This window comes from Staurois parvus, unplaced genomic scaffold (genome assembly GCF_062004578.1).
Source record: "Staurois parvus isolate SC_StPar_1 unplaced genomic scaffold, SC_StPar_1.0 ptg000390l, whole genome shotgun sequence".
Lineage (NCBI taxonomy): Eukaryota > Metazoa > Chordata > Amphibia > Anura > Ranidae > Staurois > Staurois parvus.
In genome coordinates this window covers 11457474-11480389 of record NW_028318186.1, presented here as the reverse complement: position 1 = coordinate 11480389, position 22916 = coordinate 11457474, and the positions used below count along the sequence as shown (strand labels likewise).

The 22916-nt window shown below is 44.4% G+C and overlaps 1 protein-coding gene and 1 pseudogene across 18 annotated transcripts in view; both read right to left on the bottom strand.

Annotated features, from left to right (window-relative positions):
- Positions 1-22916, bottom strand: part of OTOF (otoferlin) — a 547586-nt gene that overhangs the window by 398189 nt on the left and 126481 nt on the right. The gene's annotated exons all lie outside the window — the stretch shown is intronic.
- LOC149455689 (U2 spliceosomal RNA) lies at positions 19166-19279 on the bottom strand (annotated as a pseudogene).

Genomic DNA, 22916 nt, shown 5'->3' with positions numbered 1-22916 from the left:
TTATACACATCTGGGACCAGATCATTACAATATATGGCCTCTCTTCAAGGCTGGGGCCCTTAACACTGATATTGGGTAACTCAGGCTTTCCGTCTGGGCTGGCAGAAAAGGGCTTTCTTTGCTGGCAATCTTCAGGCCTATCTCCTATTTGGCAAGAGCTCAATGTGAAGGGTCTGAAACCCCTTGGAGAGCTTAGCCTTCTCTCGTGCTCCCACAAAGAACAATGGCTTCAATATTTTCAACTACATAATTTCAATGACAAGATAGTTAAGGAATGGGTTAGATGGGACATGACCTGGTTTGAGGAATTGTGTCTCTCTGACTCAAAATGCCCAAATGATCTTTCTAAATGATTTGGCATTTTCCTATCTTCTGCATTCCCTGATCGGCTGTTCTATATCCAAGACTAGGAACAAGAATTAGGCAATAATGTAGAATCTGAGGATTGGGACAAAGCCTTTCTCCTTGCATTCAAACTAAATCCAGCTTCCCAGTTGCAAGAGAAAAACTACAAAATTATGACTAGATGGTATCGCTGTCCTATTGCTTTGTTAAACAAGACAAATCCGGCGATTTTAGATCAATGCTGGAGATGTGGTGATCTTGGTGGTACTTATCTCAATATATGGTGGTCCTGCCCAGTGATAAAACCCTTGTGGTTGACTGTGTTTCAGCTAAGTCATTTAATTAGGACCTGGCCAGTGACCCAGAGGTAGCTCTTCTCTCTATGATTTCAGGATCAATTAAATCTAATAAAAAGGGAGTACTTAGATTCCTGTTGCTGGCAGAGTTCTGATTTCCAGACATTGGAAATCTTCAACATTACCTACAATACGGGAATGGGTGGTGAAAGTGAATTTTATTATGGAGGAGTTGCTAGCTATAACCAACTATAAGTATGTCAATATTAGGGAAGCCCATGGTTTTAGTTTTCTGTTTCTCCCCAACTATTATCCTTCATGAGATAATAAGCTTAGGCATTTCCTCATTGGAAATCATGCTTGGTCTACTCAGCCTGTCAGACTCTAGGATATAATAGTTAATATTCTCACCCTCTCAGAAGTCATGTTGGGTCGACATCATTATTCGGGCGCTTTCTCTCTCTTTCTTTCTTGCTTTTCCCTCTTTTTTTCCCATTGTTTTTTATTTTTCATAATTGCTGGAAATGGTGGCCTTGATAGCAAATACTATGCCATTGCATAACTGTACAACTGTATGATTAGCGGGTATTGAAGGATAGTAGTACATGTTGCTATTACTAATGCTTGATGGTTATAATGCAATTGTGTAACGGGTATCAAGTGATACTATTGCTGTCATAGCAATACATTTTTCAATAAAAATGTATTCATTAAAAATAATATATATTGCAGCTCAAAAATGCAGCGAAATACATTGACAATGCATCGGACCCCAGTACAGTAAAAAAAAAACCCAGCAAAAGAAGAAGAAAAACAATAAAGAATGCATCTGTAAATGCATCAAAAATGCATCATAATGCATAAAAAAGAGTGTTAAAAATGTGCATACAGAAACACATCCGGAACGGATCTGGAGTTTGTTTTTGTGGTGTGAACTGGCCCTAAAGTAGTGACATGCCGCAAATGATGTCAGCAGAATTTCTACTCCCCCCCCCTTTCTTTTTCTCTTCCCTTTCTCCTTCACCTTCTTCCTTATATGTCGTCTCTCTTTCTTTTCTATTTTTTAGAATCTGGTTTCCTTTTGGTTTGGTTTGTTATAAAAGATAAAATCTTGGGTCCTCCCATACAGCCAATAATCGATGGGCGATAATATTCTGTGTTGATATGGTTGAAGTTTTACATTGCCTTTTCACTAGCCTATCATATGTTCTGTATCTGTAGTTTGCATTTTGGTTTTTGTTATGCTGGTCACCTTTTGGAGTCAGGATGTATAGGACTGTTGATTATAATTGTCATTACTCTGTACTGTTTGGCTTTGTGGTTGGATTCAATAAAAGTCTTCATTTAAAAAAAAAAAGAGATCAGCGATAGCCTTTTTAATGCTCTGCACCAGGGGCAGACTGACAACTCATGGGGCCCCCGGGCAATAGGGGATCATGGGGCCCCTGTGTCCTTGCCCAAACTCAAAAAAGCCTATGAAAAAGGTACCAGGGGCATCTCATGGGGCCCCCTACTGACAACAGGCCCTCAGGCAGTGCCCGAGTTTCCAAATGGTCAGTCCGCCCCTGCTCTGCACTCATCTGGGATTGAGGATTCCAGAAAAAATAGAGACCTGGTTAAATCTTAAAGGTGCAGCTTTAAGAGCTCAAATGATCCCCACAGATTCTAGACCTCAACCCTACTGAACACTTTTGGGATGAATAGCTATGCCAGTTGCAAGCCAGGTCTTTTTGTCCAACATCGGTAACTGACCTCACACATGGCTGAATGGATGCAAATTCTTGCAGACATACTCCAAAATCTTGTGGCAAGCCTTCCTAGAAGAATGACATCTGTTACTGTAGCTGCAAAGAGGGGCCAACTACATATTAGTGCCCATGGGTTTGAAATGGATTGTCCAACAAGCTGCTAAAGATGTGATAGTCAGGTGTCCATAGACCAAATAGTGTGTCTTATTACAAGTTTAAGTTGATAACAGGGGTGGACTGACAACTCATGGGGCCCCCGGGCAATAGGGGATCATGGGGCCCCTGTGTCCTTGCCCAAACTCAAAAAAGCCTATGAAAAAGGTACCAGGGGAATCTCATGGGGCCCCATACTGACCCCGGGCCCTCGGGCAGTGCCCGAGTTTCCAAATGGTCAGTCCGCCCCTGGTTGATAACATAGCATGCACATTTTTTATCATTGGAACAGAGTTGAGCATTTAACAGAATTCACCGTAATATCATTGATACACAGGTCCCTTTACGCCACTGTTCTTGATTTTCCTTTCTGAGACAAATCAAATGAAACCTCTGCAGCCAAGCTTGAGACTGTCGTACTCTTTCTATCCTGGAATCCATTCATAGCCCAGAAACATCTTAATATTCCAGAGCGAAATTGCCAGTAATTGTTCCCAGACAGTGAAGAACAGGGCAAAAATAATCAGCACAGATTTGGGTACAAAGAGTTTGCCACTAATGAAGGCAAGAGAAGAATGTAGACACAATACACGAGTGAAAACCCCCAAAGGCCTCATTTCTACTTTATCGCGGCACACAGACTGTACACAGGAGAGGGAAGGAGAAACAGCTTATTAGTTATGCTTTATGCTGGCGTTTCCAGCACTGCTATTAACATTTTCTGTTCACTGTGCGAGCTTTCTGTATCAGGGGCCAGAGGAGACATTTCCGAGGAAACTGAGACACTAATGACAATATGGCAGTTTGCAGAAAGATGCCACTGGAGGCCACACAGAACACAAATTACTGAACTCGGAATCCAGTTTAGTCAATTGACAAGACAACTTCCAAGCCCTGAAGAAGGAGGAGCCCAATCCCCATTAGCATATTGGCTATATCTCACCATGAACAGCCAATAAAGACTTTAAACACATTGCCAAGTTGTATGACTATCTGTATTAGTTGCAACACAGCACTCACTCACAGAACAATTGGCATATTTATTATATCCATGGTCACCACCATTGCATGGTTGCATGTCAAGCTGGGTGGACAAAAAAGCCTTGAAGAAGGGGGGGACCCAAACCCCCAAAGTGTTTTGGCAGTATCTCAGTATCAACAACCAATAAAGACTATTTGCCAAGATGAATGACTATCTGTATTAGGAGCTCCACACCATGCACTCTCAGTTCAGTTGTTTCATGAACTACATCCACATGGGTTCTGAAGTAGTCATGTAGCCTAAGTCCATAACATGATCACTGCACATCACGACCATTGCATAACTTAACTGCAAGCTGGGTGGAAAACCAAGCAATTGATCCTTGATCGATATCTGCCTAAGCCTGAAAGAAGGGAAGACCCAATACCCAAAGCGTGTTAGCAGTATCTCGCCATCAAAAACCAATAAAGACTATTTGCCAAGTTGAATGACTATCTGTATTAGGCACTCCATACCATGCATTCACGGATCAATTGTCTCATGAACTACATCTAACCTGGTTCAGGAGTAGTTGTGCAGCCTAGAGCCTAGTGCACACAATGAGAAAATGGGTTGTAAAATACCACTTTCAAAGCAATCATCCGATAATCTGATCATTAGTACACAGCTTTCGAGAGCTGATCACCTTAGTTCATGCAAAATTATCTGAAGGAACAAGCACAAAAATGTTTCTCATACAATACCAGAACAAACAATTTTCATTTAGTAAGTACAGTATTATATTATACAATACATTACATCAATTCTGAAGTTGTATTCTGTCTTGCAATAATTTTCATAAATTTATGAGACTAGCATGTAAAAAGAAAACAGATGATCATTCGTCTGATATTCCCATCGTGTGCACAAGGCTTAAGGCCATACCACAGTCACTACACATCACCAACATTGAACACTAAGCTGGGAGGACAACCAAACAACCAAATCTTGATCAATATCAGACCAAACCCTATATGGAAGGGGAAAACCCAATGGCCACTACTCCGTACTCTTATTACTTGACCTCTCTGCGGCTTTTGATACGGTTGACCATCTCTTCCTCCTCAAAAAACTCCACTCTCTTGGCCTCAGACACTCTGCTCTCTCTTGGTTCTCCTCCTACCTATCACAGCTCTCCTTCAGCGTTACCTATAATGCTGCCTCCTCCTCTTCACTCCCTCTTTATGTAGGGGTCCCTCAAGGTTCTGTCCTTGGACCCCTTCTCTTCTCCATCTACACCTCCTCTCTTGGTCACTTGATAAACTCCCATGGCTTTAAGAACCATCTCTATGCTGATGACACACAAATCTATCTTTCTACCCCTCACCTCACCCCTTCAGTCTCCTCTCGCATTACTAACCTACTAAGTGACATATCGGCATGGATGTCACTCCACTTCCTCAAACTCAATCTTTCCAAAATTGAGCTCTTAGTATTCCCCCCTGCCTGTGCCCCCCCCCCCCCCGACTTCTCCATCAAGATCAATAACACAATCATCAGTCCCTCCCCTCATGCCAGGGTACTAGGTGTAATCCTAGACTCCCATCTGTCCTTTCAGTTCCAAATCCAATCACTGTCCAAATCTTGTAGACTTCACCTCCGCAACATCTCCAAGATACAACCGTTCCTAACCTCGGAAACCACTAAGCAACTTATTCACTTCCTTGTTATATCTCCCCTTGACTATTGTAACTCCCTCCTCATTGGCCAACCTCACCACAGGCTATCCCCTCTTCAGTCTATCATGAATGCTGCTGCCAGACTCATCCATCTTACTACCCGTTCTGTATCTGCCACCTCTCTCTGCCAATCCCTCCACTGGCTTCCCATTGCCCAACGGATAAAATTCAAAACATTAACAATAACGTATAAAGCCATTTATAACTCTGCCCCTAATTACATCACCGATCTTGTCTCTAAATATCATCCAAACCGTTCTCTCCACTCCTCGCAAAACCTCCTACTCTCTAGCTCCCTTGTCTCCTCCTCTCATGCTCGTCTCCAGGACTTCTCCAGAGCTTCCCCCATCCTCTGGAACTCTCTACCCCAATTTATCAGACTATCGCCGCTGAGTTTTAGGCGATCTCTGAAAACCTATCTCTTCAGGGAAGCCTATCCTGTCCTCAGCTAATAATGGAATAGTTTACTCTTCCAACCAGTCCATCCCCCACAGTTACTACCTGTTGTACCACTAGCCCCTCCCTCCTAGATTGTAAGCTCCAAGGAGCAGGGCCCTCCTATCCCTTTTGTATTGAACTGTATTGTTGCTGTATTGTCTCCCTTTATATTGTAAAGCGCTGAGCAAACTGTTGGCGATATATAAATCCTGTATAATAATAATAAAAACCCAATCTCCAAAAGCAAGCTGGCATCTCCTCATCAACAACCAATAACAATTAATCACCGAGCTGTATGACTATCTGTATTAGGTTGTCCTCACCAAGCTCTCACAGATATATTGTCTCACGAACTGCATCCCCACCAGTTCTGTTAGGAGTCAAGCAGCATAAGACCTTAACATGGTCACTGCACGTCATCACCATTGGATGACTGCACCCGAAGCTGAGTGGACAACCAACTAAAAACTGATTCATATCTGCCTAAGCCTTGAAGAAAGGGGAGACCCGATCGTCCAACGCCTGTTGACTGTAGCTTGTCATCAACAACCAATAACAACTAACAGCTAGGTATGACTATCTGTATGCGATGTTCCATACCAAGCCCTCACAGATCAGTTGTCTCATAAACCACATCCTCCTGGAAGTTAAGCAGCCTGAAACCATAACATGGTCCTTGCATGGCTTCACCCAAAACTGGGAGGACAGCCAAGCAACCAAACCCTTATTGATATCTGCCCAGCCCAACCATAAACCAGCTAGTCTGTTTTTCTTTGTTTGCAGTCTTGAATTTGATTAACAGCATTTATTAAACCTGTGCTATGAGGATTTAAAAAAAGGGGAAGCTATTTTGTATTATAAGTGAGACCACTCTTAGCAATATTATTGTAAATGTTACCAACTAGTATTAGAACTGGCTTTTAACATTTATTACATACTTGCTGTTCTAAATTTTGTTTATTGTGTTTCTCTTAGAAAATACTTCTTTGTACTTTCATACTTTGTTCCAATTCAGAGTTGCTGATCTTCAGCAGCCCCTTTGCATCCACTTCTCCAGAGATTGTTGATTGGCATTTTCCAAGGTGGGTTTCCTGATGGTGACAACAGCAGAGCATGTCTGTTTAATGTGTTTGGAAACGGCTGCTTGCAATCTCCATCTAAGGTAATGTAATAACGTGACAACGCAGGAGTGCAACTGGGAGAAGGAAGCACCTAAACAAAGACCTTCATGGCAGGATCATCAGGTATTCTTTTAACCAATGCTGCAGATTTATGAAGATTCAAAATTACTTTTTAAAAGACAATAACATGTTACAGATTATATGAGACTTTAATGATTGGGTTTGAGTCTACTTTACCTACCTTCTATAGTAATTCATTATCTTCATTGCTGTATGAGTCCTGTTTGATGACATGAAAATATCTGATTCCAGATCCTGTTTTCCCCATCTGTCTGCTCAGTGTAGGCAGGAAACCTGCACCCCCCCTTGGGCACAGCAAATGTTATCTTCTCCATGTGCCAGCCTGTCCAATTCATAGTATATTGTGTGTAGAACTCACGTCATAGCTGGATACTGCCTGCCTCCCCTGCACTGCTGCCATCAGGACGAAGTGCAAGCTCTGGGGCCAACATTTTCCTCATTCAGTCTTGAAGTGACCTTACGTATTACAGTCTTATAGTACAATCTGCTAAGATTAGAATGCAGACTGTATTGACCCTTTAGTAATAAAGTAGATGTAAACCCTATCTGAATGACATTTAGCTTTCTAAAGCACTTTCTATCATAAACAACTGGCATGATGAAAAATAAAATACGTGTTTTCCCTAACGTTGTCACCTCGTCCCTTTAAAACTGAACACATATTAATTACACAGGTTCTGTGGCTGATTAAGGTGCTAATTAACCGCCTCCTGCCTGCCCTGTAAGGAAATGACAGCAGTTCTCTCACTAACAGCTCGTAAGGAGAGGAGAGACGGTAATCAGCATTCCTACACTGATCATCAGGGCACAGATGATCAGTGCCCTGATGATCAGTGTAGCCCGATCAGTGCCACCTGTCAGTGCCCATCAATGCCACCTCTCAGTGCCTACCAGTGCACATCAATGCCACATATCAGTGCCTATCTGAGCTGCCTTTCAGTGCCAATTATTAGTGCCAATCAGTGCCACCTATCAGTGCCAGTCGGTACCGCCTATGACAGCTGCCAACCAGTGCCACCTATCAGTGCCAGTCAGTGCTGCCTATCAGTGCCCATCAGTGTCACTTATCTGTGCCCGACAGTGCCACCTAACAGTGCCAGTCAGTGGCACCTATCAGTGCCAGTCAGTGTTGCCTATCAGTGCCAGTCAGTGCTGCCTATCAGTGCCACCTATCAGTGCCATATATGAATACTGCCTTTCAGTGCCCATCAGTGATGTCTGTGAATGCCTACCAGCGATGCCTGTCAATGACCATCAGTGCCACCTACCAGTGCTGCCTATCAGTGCCCATCAGTACAGCCTATCAGTGCTCATCACTGCAGCCTCGTTAGCGCACATCAGTGTAGGAGAAAAATTACTCATTTACAAAATTTTATAACCCTGGCAGAAAGTGTGAAATTTTGGCTTTGATATTAAAAATATGACTGATCATGCCCAAAAACTTTTTAAGAATAGTGATCATATGAAGCCATTTATTATCACATAGTTGTTTGGCTCCTTTTTAAATCAAAATTATAACAGAAAATACCCAAATGGCCCAGATCAAAAGTTTCCATTCCCTGGAATGTTTGGCCTTGGTACAGACATGCAAGGTGCCACACACAGGTTAAAATGTCAGTTAAAGGGTAATTATTATTATTATTATTATACAGTATTTATAAAGCGCCAATAGTTCACTCAGCGCTGTACATTACAAAGGGGGACAGAACATGTGACAGAACAATACCAATACAATGCAAAACATGAGGGGATCGAGGGCCCTGCTCTTTCGAACTTACAATCTAGGAGGGAGGGGATGGTGGCACAGGAGGAAATAGCTGTGGGGGATGGAGTGGTAGGAAGAGTGGAGGAGGTTGGCAAGTTAGCAGGGGGTGGGGTAGGCTTTCCTGAAGAGATGGGTTTTCAGGGTGCGCCTAAAGGAGAGGAGAGTAGGTGATAATCTGATGGGTTGGGGCAGGGAGTTCCAGAGGATGGGTGACACCCTGGAGAAGTCCTGGAGGCGGGCATGATTTACCACATCTGTGGCTTTTTAAATTGCAGTTAGTGCCTGTGTATAAACAGTCAATGAATTTTGAGTGAGCAGGCTAGACACTGAGCCATGGGGAGCAGAAAAGAACTGTCAAAAGACAGACAAAGTAATGGAACTTTATAAAGATGGAAAAATATATAAAAAGATATCCAAAGCCTTGAATATGCCAGTCAGTACTGCTTAATCATTCATTAAGAAGTGGAAAGTTTGAGGATCTCTTGATACCAAGCCAAGGTCAGGTAGACCAAGAAAGATTGTTAGACAGGAACATTTGGTTTGTTGCAGACTGGCTGGTAAGTTGAGCTGGGAATATTTCTTTGTTGTTGTTTGACATGCGTTTGTTTGTACCGTTGGTTATTTGGTGAGGGGGTGCACTGGACACTTTTTTTACCATTGTACTGTTTGATGGGTGTCCAGTGTGCCCCTGTAACTGTAAGGAGGGGTGAGCTCCCTCCAGGCATACCTGCCCTCAATCTCTCTATTATTACATACACTATGTTGCCAAAAGTATTGGTGCAGCCCTCCAAATAATTGGGTTCAGGTGTTCCAATCACCTCCATGGCCACAGGTGTATAAAATCAATCACTTAGGCATGCAGACTGCTTCTACAAACATTTGTGAAAGAATGGGTCACTCTCAGGATACTCAGTGATTTCAAGCGTGGTACCGTGATAGGTTGCCACCAGTCCATCCTTGAAATTTCCTTGCTACAGAATATTCCACAATCGACTATTTTATTTATTAGCACAACAGTGCATAGAGAGCTTCATGGAATGGGTTTCCATGGCCGAGCATTGCACATCACCAAGTGCAATGCAAAGCGTCGGAAGCAATGGTAAAGTACACCACCACTGGACTCTAGAGTAGTGGAGACGTGTTCTCTGGAGTGATGAATCACGCTTCTCTGTCTGGCAATCTGATAGACCTGTCTGGGTTTGGCAGTTGCCTGTAGAACAGTACTTGCCTGACTGCATTGTGCCAAGTGTAGCGTTTGGTGGAGAAAGGATTATGGTGTGGGGTTTGTTTTCCAGGAATTGGGCTTTGTCCCTTAGTTCCACTGAAGGGAACTCTTAAGACATCAGCATACCAAGACATTTTGGACAATTTCATGCTCCCAATTTTGTGGGAACAGTTTGGGGATGGCCCCTTCCTGTTCAAACATGACTGCGCACCCGTGCACAAAGCAAAGTCCATAAAGACATGGATGAGCGAGTTTGGCTTTAAGGAATTGACTGGTCTGCACAGAGTCCTGACCTCAGTCTGATAGAACACCTTTGGAAAGAATTGCCCGCAGCGATAAAAGAAGAAAAGAATTAGCAAAGGGCAGGCATGACTAGGCCCAGAGTGGGAAGGAAGACGTGTGAGGGTTAATGATTGTTTAGAGTTGGTAAAGGACAGCTGGGGGATCTGGTTGGTAGAGGAGAGTGTAGGTGGGGTCTCCTGCACTTTAGGGTGGGGTGTTCTGGGGAGGGGCGTCAGTTGGGAGCTGGACGTGGGAGAGAGAGCTTCCCTCCCGCCCGCCCTGTTTGGTGAATGTTGTGTTCCTCCTGGGGGGGGGGTTATTTTGGTTCCTGGGCGGTGGTTGGTCTTTGGAGGCGGTTCTTATCTTGGAGGTACAAAATGGTGTGGGACCCATCGTTGGTATGGTGTGCCCGGGAACATTCCCAGTTAACCGAGGTTTAACTGGAAGGTGGTGGTGCTGCACTGCGGACGGTATGGTTGTCTCCGAGCTGGTTGGTTGCGGCTGGAGGCCTAGTGGAATATGGTTGTCCGCAGGTGCATTTCGGATCGTTTTGGGGGTGCCTTCAAAGACCAATGACAACTCTTTATGTTTTCTGTTATAAGGAATGGTTGATGTGTTTAAACTTGATTTGTTAATAAAAGGCCGCGCTGGCCATTTTACTCCAAAATTGGTGCTGTGTTTTCTGTAAGTATAGTAAGTAAGGGGGATTGGTATGGAAGGGTAAAGGGTAACGGTGGTGTAGTGGGGTCTGGATGAACCTATCTCGGGTGCACTAGTCATGAATTAGAGAGGAGACTGTGAGCCAGACCTTCTCGTCTGACATCAGTGCCTGATCTCACAAATGCTCTTCTGGAAGAATGGTCAAACATTCCCATAGACACACTCCTAAACCTTGTGGACAGCCTTCCCAGAAGAGTTGAAGCTCTTATAGCTGCAAAGGGTGGGCCAACTTAATACTGAACCCTATTTACTAAGACAGGGATGCCATTAAAGTTCATGTGAGTGTACAGGCAGGCATCCCAATCATTTTGGCAATATAGTGTATGTGCTCCAACCATGGAGGCTCTCAAAATTAGGACTACAGATAATACTGGGGTGCTGTGAAGTGGCCTCTGCAGCTTACGCATGATTTTAATGTTAACTGTTAGGAGAATTCGGTTTGTTGCAGGTTGGCTAGTAAGTTGAGCTAAGAATTTTTACTTTGTTGTTGTTAGACCAAGAAAGATTGCAGCCACAACTGCCAGAAGAATTGTTCGGGATACAAAGAAAACCCCACAGGTATCCTTAGGAGAAATTCAGGCTGCTCAGAAAAAAGACAGAGAGGTTGTTTCAAGGAGCACAATACGATACTTGAACAAAAATGAGCTGCATGGTTGAGTCTTTGTAGATCATTGGACTCTCTCTCTCCTCCATGGCACGCTGGTGTAAGAATATTCCTTTAACCGATGATCTGTCGGGTGGAACTCACAGAACAACGGGACCCTCCATAGTGTTTAAAATACCAAGTAGCTTTATTAAAATTGCACTTACATTTAACAAGATGAAATGCCATTATAAAATCCCTGGCCTCGGACAAAACCCATGATGTATGCAGCCCGTTGGCTCTCCTGTCACCCAATGATGGAGCACTATTCCTCTCCTTTATACCAAATGTTGCAATGTTTACTACCACTGATCCTGGAAAATTTCCACTCCCGCTGGCTACAGTCTGGCCCCCCTGTAATGGAACCTCCGTTAGAATACCGCTTTCCGGTCCAAACACCGACAACAGACACCACAGATTTGAAGTAAGCCAGAAAGTAGACTAGTTTATTTGAACACAGATACAAGATATAGACACTCAAGGGACAAATCCCCCCCTCCCTGCATAATGTCACAGGGTGGGGCAATCTACATTTAGTAACAAGAGACACACAGGTATTCAAACTTCACTCCAGCAGACAGTCCAATCTGGAGGGAGGGCTGCTGGAGACAACCCCCCACTAAGCTAATACACATAAACACATACATCCCATAATAGTTTGCTCCCAAGCAAGATGAAAATTAGAACAATGGGATGCAACCACATAACACCAAACAAACCACAACCCCCTATCCCACCTATCTCCTAGACATGTCTACACAATATTAGGACAGATAACCCATTACCCCTAACAGGCACAGGGTGACTTACACATAAGAGGGATATGGGGAGCTGAGACAGGGGTCTCCCCACCTCTCCAAAGTGAGCTCGGTTCCATGGGCCCCCCATCCAAAGTGGCTCCCGTCACACCCCCTAAAGTCTGAAGGACAATAAAATGGCCCTTTGTTTAGAAAGTTTGGAGACCCCTAGTTTACACCATTCAAATGTCTTACTGTGGCTGAGTGTCCTATCACTGTACTGTTCTTGAAGTCTTCTGTAGATATCTGCAGGTTTTGCGCCTTTGTTAGCAAGAAATTTCATCACTACAAACTGTTCCATGCACGCACTAACACTGTTACTAAAGCTCCTCCCCACGTGTATCGTCACCGATCACGTGACTTCCTCAGGGGTCAGCTTGCACTCGTCTGGGTCGCAGACCAGTTGACTCAGTCTTTACAGAGTAGCAGAATAAATAACACATATGTGCGTTGCACTGTTGGAAGAAAATGAGTGACAGGAATCTGGAGCAGCGTATTAACATGTGTAAAAATTGGCAAAAGTGCAAGTAAAACTTTAGCTCTGTTACAACAGGCTTATGGTGAACATTTCATGATGAAAGAAAGTGTTTTTGAATGGCATAGACAGTTTAAGGAGGGGCAGGAAGATGTCCACAAATACACAAGAAGTGGGCAGCCAAAAATGCAAAGGACGGATACAAATGGGTACAGAGTGCTGTCAGATCGAAGATTGAGTGTACTAATGATGGCTGAAGAATTGAACGTGAACAGGGAAACAGTGCAGCAGATTATAATGGTGGATTTAGGGATGAGAACATTTTCTGCAAAGATGCCTTAAATCCTGACAGAAGATCCAAAAACGTCATCTTCAAATTACATCCGATCTTTTGAAGAATGCAGAGGTGTTTGATATAGTTATTACCGATGAAGAAACATGGTGTTTACAGGATGATCCAGAAACAGAACACCAGAGCATGCAGTGGACAACAAGAATTCACCTTGCCCGAAGAACACGCGCATGTCTTGTTCTCAGTTCAAAACCATGCTGGTGTGCTCCTGCACATGATGTGCAGGGGCAGACTGACCATTTGGAAACTCGGGCACTGCCCAAGGGCCCGGGGTCAGTAGGGGGCCCCATGAGATGCCCCTGGTACCTTTTTCATAGGCTTTTTTGAGTTTGGGCAAGGACACAGGGGCCCCATGATCCCCTATTGCCCATGAGTTGTCAGTCCGCCCCTGATGATGTGTTAAGAGTTTGTAAGTTCCAGGCCAAGAAATCCATTCCGAAACTTGACCAACCACCTTAATCCCCTGACTTAGCATCCTGCAACCTTTGGCCGTTTCCAAAATAAAAAATGCCTTAAAAAAGACACCGATTTGGTGACATTCCGGACACTCAGCGCACCACGGCAAAGATACTGCACAGTGTTCCAGAAAACGAATGCCAGAAATGTTTCCGGCAATGGCACAGATGTCTAGAAAAGTGTGTTGCTTCATAAGGGGGCTACTTTGAAGGTAACTACAGCTGCTAGAGTCTAGGTAGGCAAATATTTTTTTTACAGTCCATTCTGGGAACTGGTCTTGAGAAAGATGGACTGAGATTCATCGAAACGTCGACAATAAAAACTTTGCTGTTTTGATCTATCTCCTCCGCAAGATCCGTGAGTGCCTCTGTAGCAGTTTTGGATTTCTATCTCCATATATGATATACAGTTGTGCTCAAAAGTTTACATAACCTGGCAGAAATTGTGAAATTTTGTCATTGATATTGAAAATATGACTGATCCTGCCAGAAGCCTTTACTGCACCAATGCCACAGGAAAAGCCTGGTGTGGCACGTCAAGGTGTTGTCAGGCATATTGTAACCTGGATTTTTTGTGGCATTGGTGCAGCAAAGGCTTCTTTCTGGCAGCTTGAACATGCAGCTCATTTTTGGTCAATATTGTTGTACTCTGGTCCTTGAAAGAACCACACCATCATTTTCCAGAGCCTGTATTTCTCCTGAGGTTCCCTGTGGGGTTTTCCTTGTATCCCAAAAAATTCTTCTGGCAGTTGTGGCTGCAATTTTTCTTGGTCTACCTGACCTTGGCTTGATATCAACTGATCGCTGAATTTTCCACTTCTTAATAAGTGGTTGAACAATACTGACTGGCATATTCAGGGTTATGGATATCTCTTCATATCCTTTTCCATTTGTATAAAGTTCCATTACCTTGTTACTCATGTCTTTTGACAGTTCATTTTTGCTCGCCATGGCTCAGTATGTAGATTGCTCAGTGCATTCATTTAACACTTTTGTCAGGGCTCCAGGTATGACCAGAGGTGCGTGGACTGACACAGGGAAACGCAGGCTTCAGATATGTTATAAACAATATAATTTATTAAGACTAACAATACAAAACGCAATGCAATACTAAACATAACACAGTGCAAACAAACCAAACCAAACCACCCACAGATAACAATACATACAATGCAAGAGTCGTCAGGCAGGCCGGGTCAGTAGCAAACGGGCAAACGGAGTACCAGGAACAGGCGGGAGAGTGGTCGGGGTCACAAGCTGGGTTCAGTAACTCATGGGCAGCGAGGTGCAGAGGGTCAGGCAGAGAATGGTCAGGGTCACAAGCCAGGGATCAAACAGGAGAAGTCAGCAGAGGTCAGGATCAGGCAGGGTCGGCAACAAGTCAGACAGAAACAGGAACAGGAACAGGAATACAGGATACAAGATACAGGGGCCCATGGAAAACACACACCACAGCCTTGACTGTGAGTCTGGCCATTCCTTAAATACAACCCCTGCAATCAGCTTCAGGTGTTTGGCTGATTGCAGGGGTGAGTCTCTGATTGCTGAGAGCACCCGCTGGCCAGCCCTGGTACTGCAGCCCACAAGGCAGGTGAGTCCCACCATTATTGGCAAGTCCATTCCTGACAACTTTTTGTCATACAAAGTCTCTAATTGCAATTTAAAAAGCCACAGAAATAAAAATTGCCATTTTAACCTGTGTGTGTCACCTTGTGTACCAAGGCCAAATATTCCAAGGTATGGAATCTTTTGATCGTGGCCATTTGGGTGATTTCTGTTATCATTAGGATTTAAAAAGGAGCCAAACAACTATGTGATAATACATGGATTCATATGATCACTATCCTTAAAGTGTTACTAAACCCACAACAGTAAAATCAGTCTGTATATGCAATAAAGTATGCTTGTTATACTCACTGTGGAACCTAAGGGGTTATTCCTCCACATTGTGTAAAAAGGCTGTTTGATCCTGTCCTCTCTGATCCTACCATTCTTCCACAGTCCCCAATCCATATGCTGATAGTACAGAGCCCTAGGAGGCACTCTGCACATGCTGAATTTGGTGTGTATTGCTAGAAAGTTTTTTTTGGGAAGGTGCATGTGCACAGGATCATTCAGCACTGTCCAGACAGAGGGTCAGGGATCATGCAGCCTCACAGGACAGTCAGTGGAGAATGAAAACTCGAGAATAAGGGAAGGAAATAGGCAAAGGGAGAAAATGGATTTTAAAGGCACAGAATACATGAACACATATCAGTAAAATTATTTGTACTTTATTATGACAATATGTCATGGCAAAAAACATTTTTAGTTAAAAAGTTCCACTGTACAATGACATTGTCTGCAGTGACACACATCCCACCATACTGAAGGAACAAGACTAGTGATAAGACATACTATAACCACCAGGAAGGTCCTATGGGTGGGGGGGGTGAGGGACATTAAGCCACTAGAAGAATGGCCCAACATGTTTTGCGACAGCAATCGCTTCTTCAGGGGCTGAATAGTAACATAAATAATATTAATGTGTACCAAGCAACCAAAGACCTCCTAATCCCAGAAAGTCGACCTCCTCCACTGTTCATAGAAGATAGGGGGGCATCCAAGAGCCAGATATGAGGGCACAATAATGGCCAGCAACCAGAGGCCTCATTGGTCTCAAAATAATGTTATGTAGCAAAAATCAGGATTTCTTGGAAGTAGGAGAAGGCCTTGTTCCCCAAGCCTGGGCAGAGGATCCACAAAATAGGAAGGGGTTCACCCCCCAATATCCAGGAGAAAGACAAGAAGAACCAGGAAGATATTCCAATAAAACAGCCCTTGACCTGTCTGTCAGAATGTCAACAAAGTACACAGAAAGTGCTAGAAGATGGATCCAGCCTTCTACTGGATAGTGGGTCAATATTGAAAGGTGTCAATATTCAATAAAAGCACACAAATTGTCAACCGGAAAAAGGAGCGCAACCGCAACAATCAGGAAACCCTCCACAAGGTACATGGATCCAGTAACCCACAAGAATGGACATCCCCAGGAGAATGAAAACTCCTCCTGCTAGCTTTAACCAGTGCTCGGCTGGACACTGATAGAAGTCACAAGACTGCTATATACTGTTGATGAGAAAAAGATATTTTGCAGTTTATATTTACTGTAATAATTGCATTTCCATGTGGTGTGTACTGTGGGAAATCAGATATAGTGAATGCAGGGTCCTGGGTTTAGTAACACTTTAAATAAAAGACAGTTTTTTGGCATGATCAGTTATATTTTCAATATCAATGCCAAAATTTCACGATTTCTGCCAAGGGTATACAAACTTTTGTGCACAACTGTAAATTATGAAATTCATATAATTAATAGAAGCCTTACAAAAAATGGAACGAACATTGACCCCAAACCATTTTAGTTTCTCGTTACGTCCTCCTCTCCTCCCGCTGTCTTGGCCAGCACAGACATAATAACGCGTCCGATGTATGTTCTTGCCTCTGTAGGAATCTTTATTTTGCGGCGGTTACGGGTAAGCAGGAAATAAAACCTATGTCGCGGTTTATTCCCCATTAGGGAACATGCTGCCGTGTTATGTGAACGTTTGAAGTAATTCACTTTCCAAGGCCGAGGGCTTCATTTCATCTTCTAGCTGGATGCCTCCAGCTGCGGCTAATGAGTTAAGATCCAACGCAGCTGTTGTTTGGGGGATGAATAGACTCGTGTGTACATTGTATGGCTCTTAATAAGCCCACACGATGTGTGCGAGGAGCCCTAATGTCAAATGCTTTTCCTACGGGGAAAGGTCTGCGATTAGCCCACAGTCAGGGAACCTCTCAGAAGAATTGCCGGCACAGCAGCGAGTATGATGGCGTTTAAAACAGTCTGTACCTAGATATATATTTTTTTCTTTCTAAGTCCACGGAGGTGCAAAAAAACCCCAAAAACCATAAGTGTATAAAAACGTGCAAGTGTACAACCCGTATAAAAAGTGCGTTTTGTCCACCGACCGAAGGGGTAGGACCTCTACCCTGATCCCCTGGGGCAAAAGGTTCCTGACAGGGACAAGGTTGTCAACATGGTCTGCTTAGCCAAAAGACCTGGTGGGCCCCTCTCATCGTGGCCAGCCCAAGCCGAGGAAAAGACCACCCCCAGGATCAGGACAGGAGAGGAAGAAACCTAAGGGCCTCAAATACTCCCCCTAGACTTCAGGGTAGGCCGAGGACCCACACCTTCCATCGTAGTGAGAAAAAAATACACACATAAATGAAAGTGACAAAAAAGTGGAGGAAAATAAATAAATATGTGGTTGTGCAATAGTGCACTGGCTAGGCCCTGAAGCCTGGTAGTAAAAATTGCCCTGTCTTAGCCAAAAGGCCTAGACCTAAAAGGCACAGTGCAGTTAAAGTGTTTAGAACTGTGACCATGTGCACTTTTCACACGTTAGGGTCCCACACCCAAGTGTTACTAGGAGCTCCCCTTGGGCGACCACTCCCAGGTGCCATTGCACTGCGGACTCTTTGCCTCCCGGCCCCTGGCCAGAAAAGGTAGCCCCATTCAGATAAAGAGGAATAGGGCCCCTCCGGTTTTCCAGGAGAATTATTCCCATGCCCCAACAGCCTGTGGGCACTGATCCAGCCTGTACTAGCCTTCAGAGGCCCCATCATACCAGCAGGGGTACTATACAGCCAACTATTCTCACCAAAAGGCAAGAATGACAGCGGAGCATCCCTACTGGACACCGAAAAGAACAGATTTTTTTTTTTTTTAAGTCCGCGAACGTGCGAAAAACGAAAAACCTGTAAGTGTTCACAAAAAACGTGCAAGTGCAAAACACCACACAAAAAAGTGCACTTAGGGGTGTGCTTTGTCCTTCCCCTGAAGGGGATGGACCACTACGCTGATCCCCCGGGGCACGAAGCTCCTGACAGGGACAAGGTTCCCATGTGGTCCACCTAGCCAAAAGGCCTGGCGGACCCCGTTCCTTGTGGCCAGCCGAAGCCAGCCACCAAGTACTTGGTAAGGGGGTTCTCCCGAAGAGAAAACCCCCTAGGGACAGGGGAGGAAGGAACCAAAAGGTCACACATCCTCCCCCTAGACTTCAGGGTAGGCCCGAGGACCCACACCCTACTGTCCTGTGAGAAATAAAACACACACAAAAGTGAAGAGTGACAAACGTGGAAGATAAAATAAATAAATAAATAAATAAGTGGCTGTGCAGATTGTGCACTGACCAGGCCCTGAGGCCCGTAGCAAAAATTGCCCTGGACTTAGCCAGAAGGCCTAGCCCTAAAAGGCGCAGTGCAGAAAAAGTGTTGAAACAGTGACCATGTGCCTTTTCACACGTTGGGGTCCCACACCCAAGTGTTACTAAGAGCACCCCTGAGGCGACCACTCTCAGGGGGCACTGGTTCGCGGACTCTCTGCCTCCCCGGCCCCTGGCCAGACAAGGTAGATCCGTTCAAATCAGGAGGAACTGGGCCCCCCCGGTTTTCCAGGGGGAATTACTCCCGGGCCCCAACAGCCTGTGGGCGCCTCGGTTTCTGTTCCAGCCTGTACTAACCATCAGGACCCCCATCCTACCAGCAGGGGTACTATACAACCAGTCATCCCCGCAAGCAGGAATGATGGTGGAGCACCCATACTGGACACTGATAAAAACAGATACTACACTTGATCTTAGCCAAAAGGCCGAGATCTCCTTTGTGGCGCAGCAAAACAAGTAATTACCCAATATTCAGCTTTCCTGACAACAACCCCGGCAATGATGGTAATGGTCATCTACTGTTCCTTCCTTCGTTCAACTCTGGGCACAAAAACGTTTATTTATATATATATATATATATATATATATATATATATACATGTTTCTCAATAGCCACAAATTCACTTTGCGTGCAGCAAATCAAATGCTTTTCAAACTCAAATTTTAGCATGTAAAATAGCAGTGACACCATCACTGTTGTGCAGAGAGCAGAGATGTGGGAGGGACCCAGCAGGCTCCACCCACTACAGGCTGCCTGCAGAAAACTACAGGAGGGGGCGGAGACCAGACCAGCCATCCAGCACAAGGAGAGAGACTGGTCTTTATTACAGGAAGTCTTACACTGGACCACTACACAGGTATGGAAGAAATATACAAGATTCAAAGAATACACATGACTTTTGTATATAGACAATAGTTTATCCTGGAGTTCAGCATTAAAGGGGATAAATAGAGAGGGTGAATCTCCCCAAAGGGAACACAGACCGCAATTAAAACCTGACAGAGGTTTTAAAGCTGAACTGCAGGCAAAAAGATGAAATACATATATTTTACCTGCCGATGATCTGTATTTCTGTCCATCCAGCTCTGAGATTTACACAGCTCAGCCTTGCCTGGAAGGGCAGGGGACCTGATTTTTCTTTGCTTAATTAATTGTGATTGGACACTGAAAGGAAAAGCAGCAGGCTAATAAGCTCCTCTCTCTTTTACTCTGCTCTTTCCTCCTATTAGTGTGGTCCTTACTAGAACATGAACACTGCATCACATCTGATTGGCTCCTGTGCTGCTTCTCCCTCTGAGCTCTGCTGTACAGGGAATGTCAAGAGGCCGATACCAAGTCCCATTCAGGTACTTACACTGCTTGTAATGAAATACATTTAATCATGTATAAGGCTCCGTTCATACCTATGCAGTTTGCTTTCTGTCCATTTTGCAGAGCTTTTCACAGTACGTTTTGCGGTTTTATACACGTGTTTTTGCCGCGTTTTGTTCCGCTCTTTTTTTTTTTTATAACGTGGAATTTTTTTTGTTGATGAGTAGAATAAAAATGGAGAATGCAGCAAAAATGTGGCAAAAACGCACTACCATGCATTTCAGCAGATTCTCCATTGAACTCTATTATAGCAAAAACGCTGCTTTTTGCTTTTAAAAAAGTCCCTGACCCTTTCCAAAAACACAGCAGCTCAAAAAAGCATAGATGTGAACTTAGGAAACCATGTTAAATGGGCTGCAGTGTTTCTGCAAAAAGTACTAAAAAACGCATTGGTGTGAACGGAGCCTTAGGCCTCATGCACACTGGCTGTTAGAGGCATTTGGCTTTTTCTTCTGCCTCTAAGTGCCCTGCATGTTAGCCTGTGTGTCTATACACATATAGGCGTTAATAGGAGTTTAGAGGCAGAAAAAAATACCCCACTGCCAGCGCATTCAAGAGAAGTGGCATTTTTGCAGAAAAATACTTGACACATGTAAACATGTTAATGCTAGGTGATATTAGTGCTTGAGTGTTAATTCATTTCAATGGACAAAATCATTTATTATTCTGGTCAATTAAATGAATTACTGACCAAACGCTTGACGTGCATAAATGCCTTCAGATGCATTTACAAATGTTGTGTTTTTTTCTGCCAAAAGCTGCTGCCAGGAGGAAAGACGTCTAGGAGAGATGATCAGTACCAGTGTGCATGAGACCTTGCAGAGCTGCAGTCATTTATGCCTTTTATAGATGTCGGGATTTTAGCTTTACCACTCTATATCCATAACAGAGAACATTTGGCTTTAGATATGTCAGAGAGAACTAGTCACTTTGCTAACGATGTATTTAATCAGTTGAATTCACACTGGAACACAGAGCTGCTGGAGCATTCACCGTTCCGACAGCTCTCCATTCCCCATTGCAGTTGGGGCATTGTGTGGTGCGCGATTCAGCACATCACAGGGATCACAATTTTTTTTTGTTTAGTTTTGTACAAACTTTATTTTAGGTGTACAAAACATACACTTCATTGACGGTAATGTACAGCAGTGCGATGCTCTGCATTGCTACACATTGCCACGCGATTCATCACGGTTCACTGCAACAAAATGCAGCAAACAGTGCCGTCCTTCCTGCAATAAAACAGAGAACCATGCCATGCCTTCATTCCTTCCTTCCTCATTCTTTCATGTATTCCTCTCTGATACTTTCTTCCATCAATCCTTCTCTCTCTCTTCCATCCATCCTTCCCTCTCTCTTCCATCCATCCTTCACTCTCTCTTCCATCCATCCTTCACTCTCTCTTCCATCAATCCTTCTCTCTCTCTTCCATCCATCCTTCACTCTCTCTTCCATCCATCCTTCACTCTCTCTTCCATCCACCCTTCTCTCTCTCTTCCATCAATCCTTCTCTCTCTCTTCCATCCACCCTTCTCTCTCTCTTCCATCCACCCTTCACTCTCTCTTCCATCAATCCTTCTCTCTCTCTTCCATCCACCCTTCACTCTCTCTTCCATCCACCCTTCTCTCTCTCTTCCATCCACCCTTCTCTCTCTCTTCCATCCACCCTTCTCTCTCTCTTCCATCCATCCTTCTCTCTCTCTTCCATCCACTCTGCTCTCTCTCTTCCATCCACCCTTCTCTCTCTCTCTTCCATCCATCCTTCACTCTCTCTTCCATCCACCCTTCTCTCTCTCTTCCATCCACCCTTCTCTCTCTTCCATCCACCCTTCACTCTCTCTTCCATCCACCCTTCTCTCTCTCTTTCATCCACCCTTCACTCTCTCTTCCATCCACCCTTCTCTCTCTTCCATCCACCCTTCTCTCTCTCTTCCATCCATCCTTCTCTCTCTCTTCCATCCACCCTTCTCTCTCTCTTCCATCCACCCTTCTCTCTCTCTTCCATCCATCCTTCTCTCTCTCTTCCATCCACTCTGCTCTCTCTCTTCCATCCACTCTTCTCTCTCTCCTATCCTTCCATCCACACTTTCTTCTTCCTTCCTTCCTTCCTTCCTTCCTTCCTTCCTTCCTTCCTTCCTTCCTTCCTTCCTTCCTTCCTTCCTTCCTTCCTTCCTTCCTTCCTTCCTTCCTCTTTCACGTATTCCTCTCTGTAACTTTCTCCCATCCACCCTTCCCTCTCTGTTCCATCCATCCTTCACTCTCTCTTTCATCCACCCTTCTCTCTCTCTCTTCCACCCACCCTTCTCTCTCTCTCTCTTCCATCCACCCTTCTCTCTCTCTCTTCCATCCACCCTTCTCTCTCTCTTCCATCCACCCTTCACTCTCTCTTCCATCCACCCTTCTCTCTCTCTTCCATCCACCCTTCACTCTCTCTTCCATCTATCCTTCACTCTCTCTTCCATCCACCCTTCTCTCTCTCTTCCATCTATCCTTCTTTCTCTCTCTTCCATCCACCCTTCACTCTCTCTTCCATCCACCCTTCACTCTCTCTTCCACCCACCCTTCACTCTCTCTTCCACCCACCCTTCACTCTCTCTTCCACCCACCCTTCTCTCTCTCTTCCATCTATCCTTCTCTCTCTGTCTTCCATCCACCCTTCCCTCTCTGTTCTATCCATCCTTCACTCTTTCTTCCATCCA